Below are 10163 nucleotides of genomic sequence, written 5' to 3' on the forward strand. Positions count from 1 at the left end.
CACACAAACACCCTCACACGGACGTTCGCGCGCCCAGCCGGAGCACACACAAACACCCTCACACAGACGTTGGCGCGCGGGCGCTCACGCTCACAGACACACACACAGGTGTGAGGAAGCCGCGGCTGGACAGCGGCGTCGGCGTCCCAGAGGTATGACTATCTGACTCCCGACTTAGGCACCTTCCTCCACCGCCACTAGCCGCCTGCCAGCCCAGGAAGCTGAGGGAGCGGAGGGTGGCGGGCTCGCAGGCGTCGGTCCAGCCTGGCTCCGGCCGCCTCTCCAGTCCCTCTGGTCACGGCGCCCGGCGCTCTCCGAGGTCCTAACCGAGCAGGCAGCCTCCACCGCAGGCTCCGCCCTCCCGCCGTGGGAGGCAAGCCCCGCCCCGAACCGCCCCCTTGGCCGCCCCGCCCCCTCCTTCCCGGGCGGCCCGGGGCCGGCAAAAGGGGCGGAGAGCACCGGGACGTCAAAGGGCGGGAGCAGCCTCGGCTCCAATCCTAGGATCCACAGGGCCAAGTTCTGCGGTCGCGAGGCGCGGGAGAAATTGGGGATAGGCCGAAGAAAAAGCCAATGAAAGGAAGAGGGGAGAATTTAGAAAGGTAGGTGAAGTATTTGATTGACAGCGGTATTGGCCAGTATGCTGGGGGGCCGTGCTTTGGGGGTTGTAATTGGCGCTACCTGTTGAAGGACGCAAGTGTGAATCAATAGAATGCCTGGAAGCGTGCGAACTTGGGCTCCTTGAGTCCGAGGTTGCAGGAGGGTTTCCCTAGGTCAGGCGCTGGACAATATTGTGAACTGGGGAAGTGTTTCGCAGTTTATGCCTATATGAGCCTCTTCCCGCTCTCCCAGGTGCATCTGTTGGGCTCCCCTCACTGCCCTGCTGCTTGCATAATGGCTTAACGGGTCACCTCTGCCAGAGAGAATTGTGCTTCAACAGAGTTTTGGAATATACAGCCTTCCAGATACTAAGGAATTAATTGCTCACCGTGTTCCCTCTAATACGTAGAATTACCCCTTCCCTCTATTTTCACATATACAAAGATTATTTTTTCTTTCTCTCACTTAGTAAACCGTGTTAAGAATATATTTTAAGCTTTTTCTGTGAATCACAATAATCATTTTGAAAGATGCACTGTTCGGTGCAGGATTTTTTAAAAACAGCGTCAGGATGGGAAGATTTAGTTCTGATCTCTGACTCGCTACTGAGTTGGGCAAAATCTATACCTCGATTTCTTGATCTGTGAAAATGAAGGGCAGCTCAGAGGGCCATAGCTAGCTGTAGACTTCAGTCCGGGCAACACAACAGAGCTCCTTAGTAATCATCCCAAACGTTCTTACATTTTAGAAATCTTCTAGGATGACCTCTTCTTTTTTCTTTCTTTCTCTTTCTCTCTCTCTTTTTTTTTCTGTTTGTTTGTTTGTTTGTTTTTTATGGAGGAAAGGGATGAGAGAAATGAAAGGGGAGACCTGAAAGAGAGAAATGAGTTGCCCAAGGTCACATAGCGAGGAAATGGCAGAGACAGAATAGAGCCCAGTTTTTTTGGATCCTCAGCTCAATGCTCCCTCTCTCCTTTTGAATTTTTCAGTACTTAATGTCTATTTTACTCCTTTTGAGACCTCTCAAAGACCCCCAGTACTGTCTGGTAGTCTCTCATTGGCACAGCTAGACAGTAACACTCTTGAAGGCAGACATAGAATTGTGTATTTCTCCTATCTTGTTTAGCACCTGGCACACTGTTTCACATATAAAAGGTAGTTAAAGGGTTTTGAACAGTTGGTTTATTAATGGTTTTTAGTAAAAGATTTATGGGATGATACCCAATTATATCCTGTTTGGGAGAGGTAAAGATAAGGGTGGAAACAAACACCATGTCTAATGTAAACTAGATCTTGGTAGGGTTCTAAATTCTATTGGATTGGCTTTCTAACAGTATGTATCTTTGTCTTTACTCTCTTTTCCACTTTTTTCTTCTCTTCCTCCTAGCCCATTTCACCTCCAAGCATGGGTGCCTATTAAGGCTAAAGAGGTTTGCTTTCCTCTTTTTTAAGTCTGGCTTTTCTTTTAAAAAAAAAAAAAAAAAGATGAGGGAGGGGGGTTGCTCTAACTCTTTGAGTAGTAGGCATTGTTGTCTAAAATAATGGGTTTAGATGTCTTCCTTCCCTTCATCAGAAAGTCTATCAACAACTTCTTAATTTTCAAATAAATGGAAACAAGCCTATACCAAGTGGTAGTTTGGTTTCTTGATGAGAGTGATTCAGCAAAGTGAGATGTAACTTTTGCAAGAAAACCCCTTAAACCATCCAACATTAACACTATACCAACTTAACAAACTAAGGAGTGGTTTTTATTCTTTAAATTGAGAGAGAACTGAGAAGGACAAGTACACAAAACAAATTGACAGAGACTCTGCTTGAGGACCCTAGAGGGAATTCATTGGCCTACTTGAGTTAAAAAGAGGTAACAGAGTAGATCTCCCTTCAGATGGGACAACAAATAGGAATGAGAAGTAGAAGTAAAGCCAAGTGAAAGTATATCAATGCTTTCAAACAAATATTAGAAAACTAAAAAAATAAAATATGATTAGGCTGACATTTTGGACTCTTTGGGACTATTTTAACTATCTTTGTCCCTCCACAATAGATAGCACAGTACCTTACATATAGTAAGTGCCCAGTAAATATTGATTTGAACAAATGACAAGTAAAAATCTTAACATAATTTCAGTCTCATAGAGAGAGAGAACCTGTGGACAGAGGATATTGTGATGCCAATTCACAAACTGAGAGGAGGATACAAATGAGCAAGAGACAGAGTGCATTATGTATGTGAGGAGACAGCATAAACTATAGCCTAAAAATCTTAAAAGGTAAGAGCAGTACAATGTGTATGGAAGCAAATTCCATCCTTAATTAATTAAAGAGAAATAAGATGTTATTTTATAAACCATCTGGTAAAGGGAATGAGTTCAGACCATGAAATATACCTTATAAATAATCTAGGGAATTTTATAATTAGGTCAGATAATAATACTGGAGAGCTTTGATCATTCTACTGCAAACTAGAAGAATGCCTCATGGAGAGGAGTTTCTGATAAGCCATGATGTCTTCCTAGAATGAAGAATTGCAGTTCTTCCTAAGCATGATGAATTGCAAAAAGGAAAAATAGCCTAAGCTTGGTTTTGGGACAGAATCATTAAATCATTTAAATAAATCCAGTACATTGGAAGAATTTTTAGAATATATGCTAAAAATATATTACAACTCACTTTAAGGGATTATGATCTTGGATTCAAGCCAACAATGAAGCTAATAGAAGCTGCTTTTCCACATGCAAAAAATAATCAAATAATTGTAGAAAGTATGTACATGTGTGGCACTTCACACAGAGAATATTTGCTTAACTGACTAGACTTGGAGAAATCTAAGCCAAAGTGACAAAACACGTGTAAATGGTTCATCATATATAAAGATAATAAGTTCTATTAGTTATTCAGATACTATACTATGAAATTTACAAGCATCTCTTTTAATTTTATCTTTATTATAACTCTATGAGATAAATGTTGTCCCCATTTTATAGGTGAGATTTGAGACTCAGAAACATTTGAGAAATTCACTCATGGTCACTTAGTTAGATAACCCAGTCTTCAAATTCAAGCCTAACTTCTATGTTAACATCTAAGATCATGCTCTTAATCACTGCCCTAATACTAATTAGAGGACTAAGTAGGACCTGAAATAAGAAAAAAGCAGGGGTCAATTCTTCTGAAACAATGAGTATATGTTGTATAGTAGTGAGCATGTCAGTTGGCCAGGGCTGCCATAACAAAATACTACAGACTGGGTGGCTTAAACAACAGAAACTAATTTTCTCACAGTTCTGGAGGCTGGAAGCCCAAGATCAAAGTGTCCTCAGGTTTGTTTTTTTCTGAGGCCTCTCTCCTTTGCTTGCAGGTGACTTTCTTCTTACTGTATCTTCACATGGTCTTTTCTCTATGTGCCCAAATTTCCTCTTTTTATAAGGACATCAGTCAGATTGGATTAAGGCCCATCCTAATAGCTTCATTTTAACTTAATCACCTCTTAAATGTACTATCTCCAAATACAGTAACATTCTAGGGGTTGGGACATCAACATATGAATTCTGGGGGGGGGGGGCACAACTCACAAAACCATATGGTAATCAAATTCAACATTCTTTGAGGAGAGCATCTATTATGAGCTGAGACTGTGTAAACAATTTTCCATTTAGTTTCTCATTTAATCCTCACAACAATCATGTGCGGTAGCTATTGATAACTCCATTTTATAGGTGAGAAAATGGAAGCAAAGAAAGGTTAAGTAGTATGCCCAACATCATACATCTAGTAGGTTGTGAAATAGGAATTTGGACTCATATAAATTGTATCCCAAAGCTCTTTACTTATGCTATTAGATTTCTTTGGAGACACCAAAGAAATCCCATTATACAGATATTTGATATTAGAAAAGGAAATTATTACAAAATCTAAGTATTAGGATAAAACAGACAGAACAGAAAAAATGGAAAATAGCTGCTAAGGAGTTTGGATACTAGAACTAAAAAGACATTTGGGAGTCGGGAGGACTGAGTACTAGAAGCAGAGAACTATTGAGATGGCAAGCTAGTAAGAGGTTCTTATCACACAAGAAATCTCACTATAATTTGAAATATATTAAGAGTCCCAGGGGACTATCCCACTAAAAAAGAAGAAAATCAATTATTCAATAACTAATTAGATGTAGCAAGGCAGTACTAAATCGCTTAGAGAGGCTGTAGTCTCAGTAAATATCAGAACCGCTGAAAGGAGAATTTGGGTGGAGGGGAGGGTGATGATGCAAGACTTACCATAAGGCCAGGCTGGCAATTATTTACATTAGCAAGTGTGAACATTTTCAGTGTGCTTCCTGTGAGTTAGTGGGTCTTAGGCTGAGCAACCTAATTTATCACCCACTTCTGACTCCTCAATCAAGTTATAGCACCATCCTTTATTATTTGCCATTCTGGGAGTTAGAATTTCACTAAGGAAACACAGTTGAAAAATAGGTTCCACCTGTATCCTTTCTGGTAAAACTTTCAAGAGGCTTAGGAATTACCTTCCTTACTAAATCTTCATCTGACTTTTTTCTGACTCTATTATACATCCTTCGGGAGGGGTGCTGATTGATCATTGTCAGCTTTCTGTCATATGGCAGGAAATAGCAACCAGCATTAAAATCTCTTATTCAGCCTACTCCAAGCCCACAAAGGGAGAGACCACAGGGTTAATTAAATAATGTCATAGCTCTCAGGGGTTTCCGATAAACAGCCAGGGGTCATTAGGATTGACCCAAAACATACAAAGTATGGCTCAGCACACAGTCAAGGACAGAATTGCAAACAGAACTCATGCCTTCTAGGGCAAAACTCAAATATTTGCTATTAAACATGTAATTAAAATCAGCTCTTTGTACATCTTTTAAAATAGATTTTCACATATCCATCCATCACTTTGAGATGTGGTAAGAGAAAGGGATTTAGTTTTGGGACAGGACTGAGTTTTCTAGCTGGGGCACTAAAAGCCCTGGCAACCTCTAATCCTCAGTTTTTCCTTTATATAAGCTATTATATAGGCTATTATATGGAACAAATGAGATTATGTATGCATGTATGATTTGTAGAATGCAAACCATTATACAAATATATTGTTATTATTTTCATTATTCTTTTACTTTAGTGAAATAGTTTATAGGAATTGACTTTAGAGTTCAATTTATTTTCCTATTATTATTAATATAAAAGTCCCTTGCATCTGTGGATTGACTGTTGCTGCAATTGAAGGAGAGGAAGAAGGTTTAGACTAGATGATCTTTAAGGTTCTTTCCAATCCAAAGTTCTGTCTTTATATGATTTATTTAGTCAAAGTTCACTGCATTCTCTTCCTAAATACTTCAAAGCTTCATTGAAAAGGTGATTAAAAGGGTATCCACGTAGGTACTGGCCAACAGAGATGACCTGCAGCCTACAGTAGGTAAAAAACACAGGAATCTTAAAAAGTATCCATCTCCCAATTAGGGATTCCTAGGGATCACATTTTTTATTAATATTTCTATTTATATACACGTGCATGTATATCTGATTATAAAAGTAAGGTGTGCTTATTATAGAAACTTTAGCAAATCCAGAGATTTATTTCCAGGCCTTTTCAGGACATTTTTAAACAAATTGGAAGTGTCCAGTATATACCATTTTTATTCCTGGATTTTTTTTTAACTAAACATTTTGTTGCAAGCTTTCTCCATTTCAGTAAATATTCTTCAGAAATACCATTTTTAATGTCAATATTATATTCAATCATATGGATATTTATGCAGTATATTTTATCTTTTTCATATTCTTGGATATTTTATTTATATCTAATTTTACACTATCATATATAATAATGGAGAGAACACATACTAAATCTTTGACAAGGTTTCAGATTTTTTTTCATAAATGTGCCTCATATATTAAAAATTTGCATAATATTAATTCCTTAGATGAACTCCTCTATCAGATTTTTTCTTAGGGGATGTTACTAGGTCAGAATTATATGTCTTCATGCATAGTTCTAAATTTTATTTTTAAAAGATTGTACTAATTTATACCCTCATTAAGAGCTTAGGTTCCTGTGGAGAACTCATGTTACAATGAACCTTTGTAAAGTGATATCGCATACCACCTACACTGACTTATTTTTGTTTAGATGTTGAAAAAATTCAAAAAGAATTTTAACATGACAAGAATTGGTAAGGATGATCAACTAAACAGCAGAAAAATGTGACAAGGTAAAACATAATTCAATAAAGCTTGTAATTTCAATTTGGAGGAAGAAATATAAGTTTTCACAGAACTTTAAGGTTAGAAAGAAACTTAGTAATTCATGTTTGATTTCTGAATTTAAAAATAATATAAACCTCCATTCAATTATATTAACAAATTTAAATTATTATTTTGTCATATGTTATTTTTATTTGAGGGGAAAAGTGAGAAAATAAGCACAGGGAGAGCTTAAAGGGTAGAGAAAGAAATATAGATAGACCTACAGAAGGATAATTTCATAGGAAAATAAACAAATCTTAAAAGAACATTTAAGACTTTTCAAACTAGATTGGGTTTTTGCCACTATAGACTAAATAGAGATGTGAACCCTTGGAATTTGTTATACAAATTGAACCTGAGAGCAAGATTCAGACCATAGATTCTCTGACCCTGATCTCGATGCTAAAAACTACAAAGAGTTGACAGCCTTTCTTGGGTTTGGAATATGTAGACAAGTGGAAATGATCCCTTTTAGACCTGGCCTCTCTTGTTTCCTAAAGCTTTGATTCACCATGACTCGTGATGATTGCACCAGTTTACGTAGGGATGTGGTTTGTTTTCATGATGACAATGATGAAATGTAATAATGCCGTTACTGAATTAATTTTTTTATAATGGCTAAAAAAGGGTTAGATGTTAGGATTTTGTAACTGTCCATATTAATTATTACCTCTGCTAAAATTGGCACACTAGCATTTTAGAAAATAAACCAGGATGCCAGCCTGACTTCGCTTTACCATAAACAAAAGTTCCAAAACAGAGTCATGAGAGTAGGGGAAGGATGCGTGACTTCTTGCCTGCCCAGTTGCAGACTCTAAGACAAGAGAGAACCCTTTAACTGGGTCCTCTCTGGCCATGTAGGATAAGCTTTCTGTTTCAACCAGCTCCTTAGCTAGCTTGGGCTGACAAAACGTTGTTGTTCTCTTAACCTTTGCCAAGCTGAGGAACTTTACAAGTATCTTTTCAGTAACGGCCAAAGTGATTTATAGCTTCTTCTCGCTCTCCTCAGTTAGAAAAACAAATTTTATTTCTCTGCCTTGTTCCTTCCTCCCCATTATTCCCACTCTCTATTGTCTTTAGCCATAATTCTTCTTTTAATGCAAATATTACTTTGTTTTGCGTAGTTTTTCAAGTATGTCTGTGTCTAATGTGCTTTAATTATGGAGACTAAAATTCTTGAATTTTCTGTAACAGTTTCTATTTGAAATATTCTGTACCATTGTTCTCATAAACTACCTCAAAAACCATCGAGTTTCTCAACAAATACCGCTGTTTTTCATGATGCCGTTTTTAAATTTGAGTGGCAAAACCTAGGGGGAAGGGGGGGATACACAATAGTGTATTTTTAAGAGCAGGAACTCTGATTTCAGACTGACCTGAGTCTGCTACTTACTCAGTGTGACCTTGAACAAGTTATTTAATTCCTCTGTGTTTCAATTTTCTTATCTATAAAAGGAAGATAAAATTACCAACCCTGTAGGATGGCTGTGAAGATTGAGAGAATTCATGCTGGCACTCAACACGCTGCCTGGCACATAGGAAACCCTTCACATGTGTTAGCTATTATTATTTTTCAGCACCAAAAATCTCATATGAATATTGGTGATCATAAAAAAATTGTAAGAAAAAAATTTTAATTTCACCACTAAAGGAAAAGACCTTAACATGAAAACTACTCAAATGCTGTTTGTTGCGATTTGGACCTTGGGAAGTAGGGAGCTTGGTATTCATAGGTTAATAGTTAACTAGTCCTTTAGAAAGGAAATCTTCATAGAAACTATAAGCTTGGCTAGGTTTAGTTGGGGAGGCCCAGAATGGCAAATCTTAGAAAATAGGCAGTTAACTTAGTCATATTACCTGTTTAATGAACACTGTGTCCTTAGGTCATATCTTAATGAGAACTTCCTAGCAAAATGGGACAAAGGAAAATGTATCTGTAGATCAAAAATGGTTGAATATGTTTAAAGATTTTCAGCATGGAAACATTATTCTTCCAAATAGAAAGAAATTAAACTCAGTCTCTCTTTGTCCAGACTTCAGGATGGAGGAGAGTTGTTGCTGTTATTGTTTGCTTGCTTGGTCTTTGTTTTTTTTTTTTTTCCTCGTTAACAACTTTTGAAGATTGGAATAACCTTTGGCAGCCTTTGATATTGTAAAATCTTTCCTGATAATCCATATGAAGTACTCAGAGACTTGCCAAGAAATGCTGGAAAAAAACTGGAAACAATAAACAATTATTAAGCAAGCTGAGTTCTTTAAACAAGTATGAGAGGAATAATGTGCTGTCATTTCAACAGCAGATGATGAAAATGACAATGCAAATATGGTATTAACTAGTATGTCTTGGCTGAATTTTTTTATTTCTCTTCATGTAATTGTATACTTTTTAATGATGGTTTTTCATTATATGTATAATTATTTATACATATAAATAATATTCATTATATGTATAATTAAATGTGATTTAAATTTTATACCACTTTAAGACTTTTGATCTAAATTCACTTACAAATAAGAAAAAATAAACCTTTTTTAAGAATATGTGCCCTGAGTTGTACATTTAAAAATGTGGTTACCATATTTATAATTCATCAACTCTTACAGAGATTGCCACAGTCCAAGAAAGGAAGAAGGCTGAAGAAATCAAGGGGAGTAGCTACAAAAGCATTTTCCGAAGGATAGGAGAAGCAAAGGAGGTGATGAGGAAGGACCCTTATTCCCCTTATGCATATCAGGCTTGATGAAAGCCTTAGTCTTTGATAGTACAGGAAGAGAAAAGAGGAAAAATACCAAAAATAGATGTGAGTCTGTTTTATAATCTCTAAAATGGCTTACAAACATCAATTTTTGTCTGTTTTGTTCATGGTTATATCCCCAGCACTTATAATAGTGTCTGGCACATGATAGGTGTTCAATAAATATTTACTGAATGAATGAGTTTACATGATATTCATGATACATGCTAGAATTTTGAACCTGGATTTGAAGATGAAATTAAGCCGCAAATTAGATAAAATGCTTTTCTTATTCAACAAACATGCATTGCATGCATATTTTGCACTAGGTAAAATGCTAGATGTTATAGGGGACAAAAAACAAAAAGAGTAATACTGACTTGAAAAGCTGATAATAATTGAGTATGGGGGGGTGACAGACAATTATAAAACTGTTATGAGAGTAATGTGAATGGTATAAGCAGAGCCCTGTGGTTGCATTGAAAGAATAACCAATTATTTCTTTCAGGTGCCTCAGTGAACAAGAGGCAAATGAATTGACAAGGTTGGTTTTAGCTCTTCTTGAACT

At 37.0% G+C, this 10163-nt stretch overlaps 1 protein-coding gene and 1 long non-coding RNA gene across 18 annotated transcripts in view; one reads left to right on the forward strand and one right to left on the reverse strand.

Moving 5' to 3' along the window:
- STXBP5L (syntaxin binding protein 5L) overlaps positions 1 to 397 on the reverse strand; it is a 349911-nt gene extending 349514 nt beyond the window's left edge. For 5 of the 17 annotated variants that reach the window (XM_070243724.1, XM_070243720.1, XM_070243718.1 and 2 more), the window contains exon 1: positions 183 to 366. The gene's annotated coding sequence lies outside the window, so the exon portion shown is untranslated. Of the gene's footprint in view, positions 1 to 104 lie in introns of all 17 variants that reach the window. The other 12 variants (XM_023623682.2, XM_001500461.7, XM_070243717.1 and 9 more) reach the window with 6 other exon arrangements.
- On the forward strand, positions 105 to 9704 carry LOC138919236 (uncharacterized). Its single transcript, XR_011429239.1, has 2 exons — positions 105 to 599; positions 9465 to 9704. It is a non-coding gene; the product is annotated as an uncharacterized lncRNA (long non-coding RNA).
- The last annotated feature ends 459 nt before the right edge of the window (positions 9705 to 10163 follow it).

This window comes from Equus caballus, chromosome 19, assembly GCF_041296265.1.
Source record: "Equus caballus isolate H_3958 breed thoroughbred chromosome 19, TB-T2T, whole genome shotgun sequence".
NCBI lineage: Eukaryota > Metazoa > Chordata > Mammalia > Perissodactyla > Equidae > Equus > Equus caballus.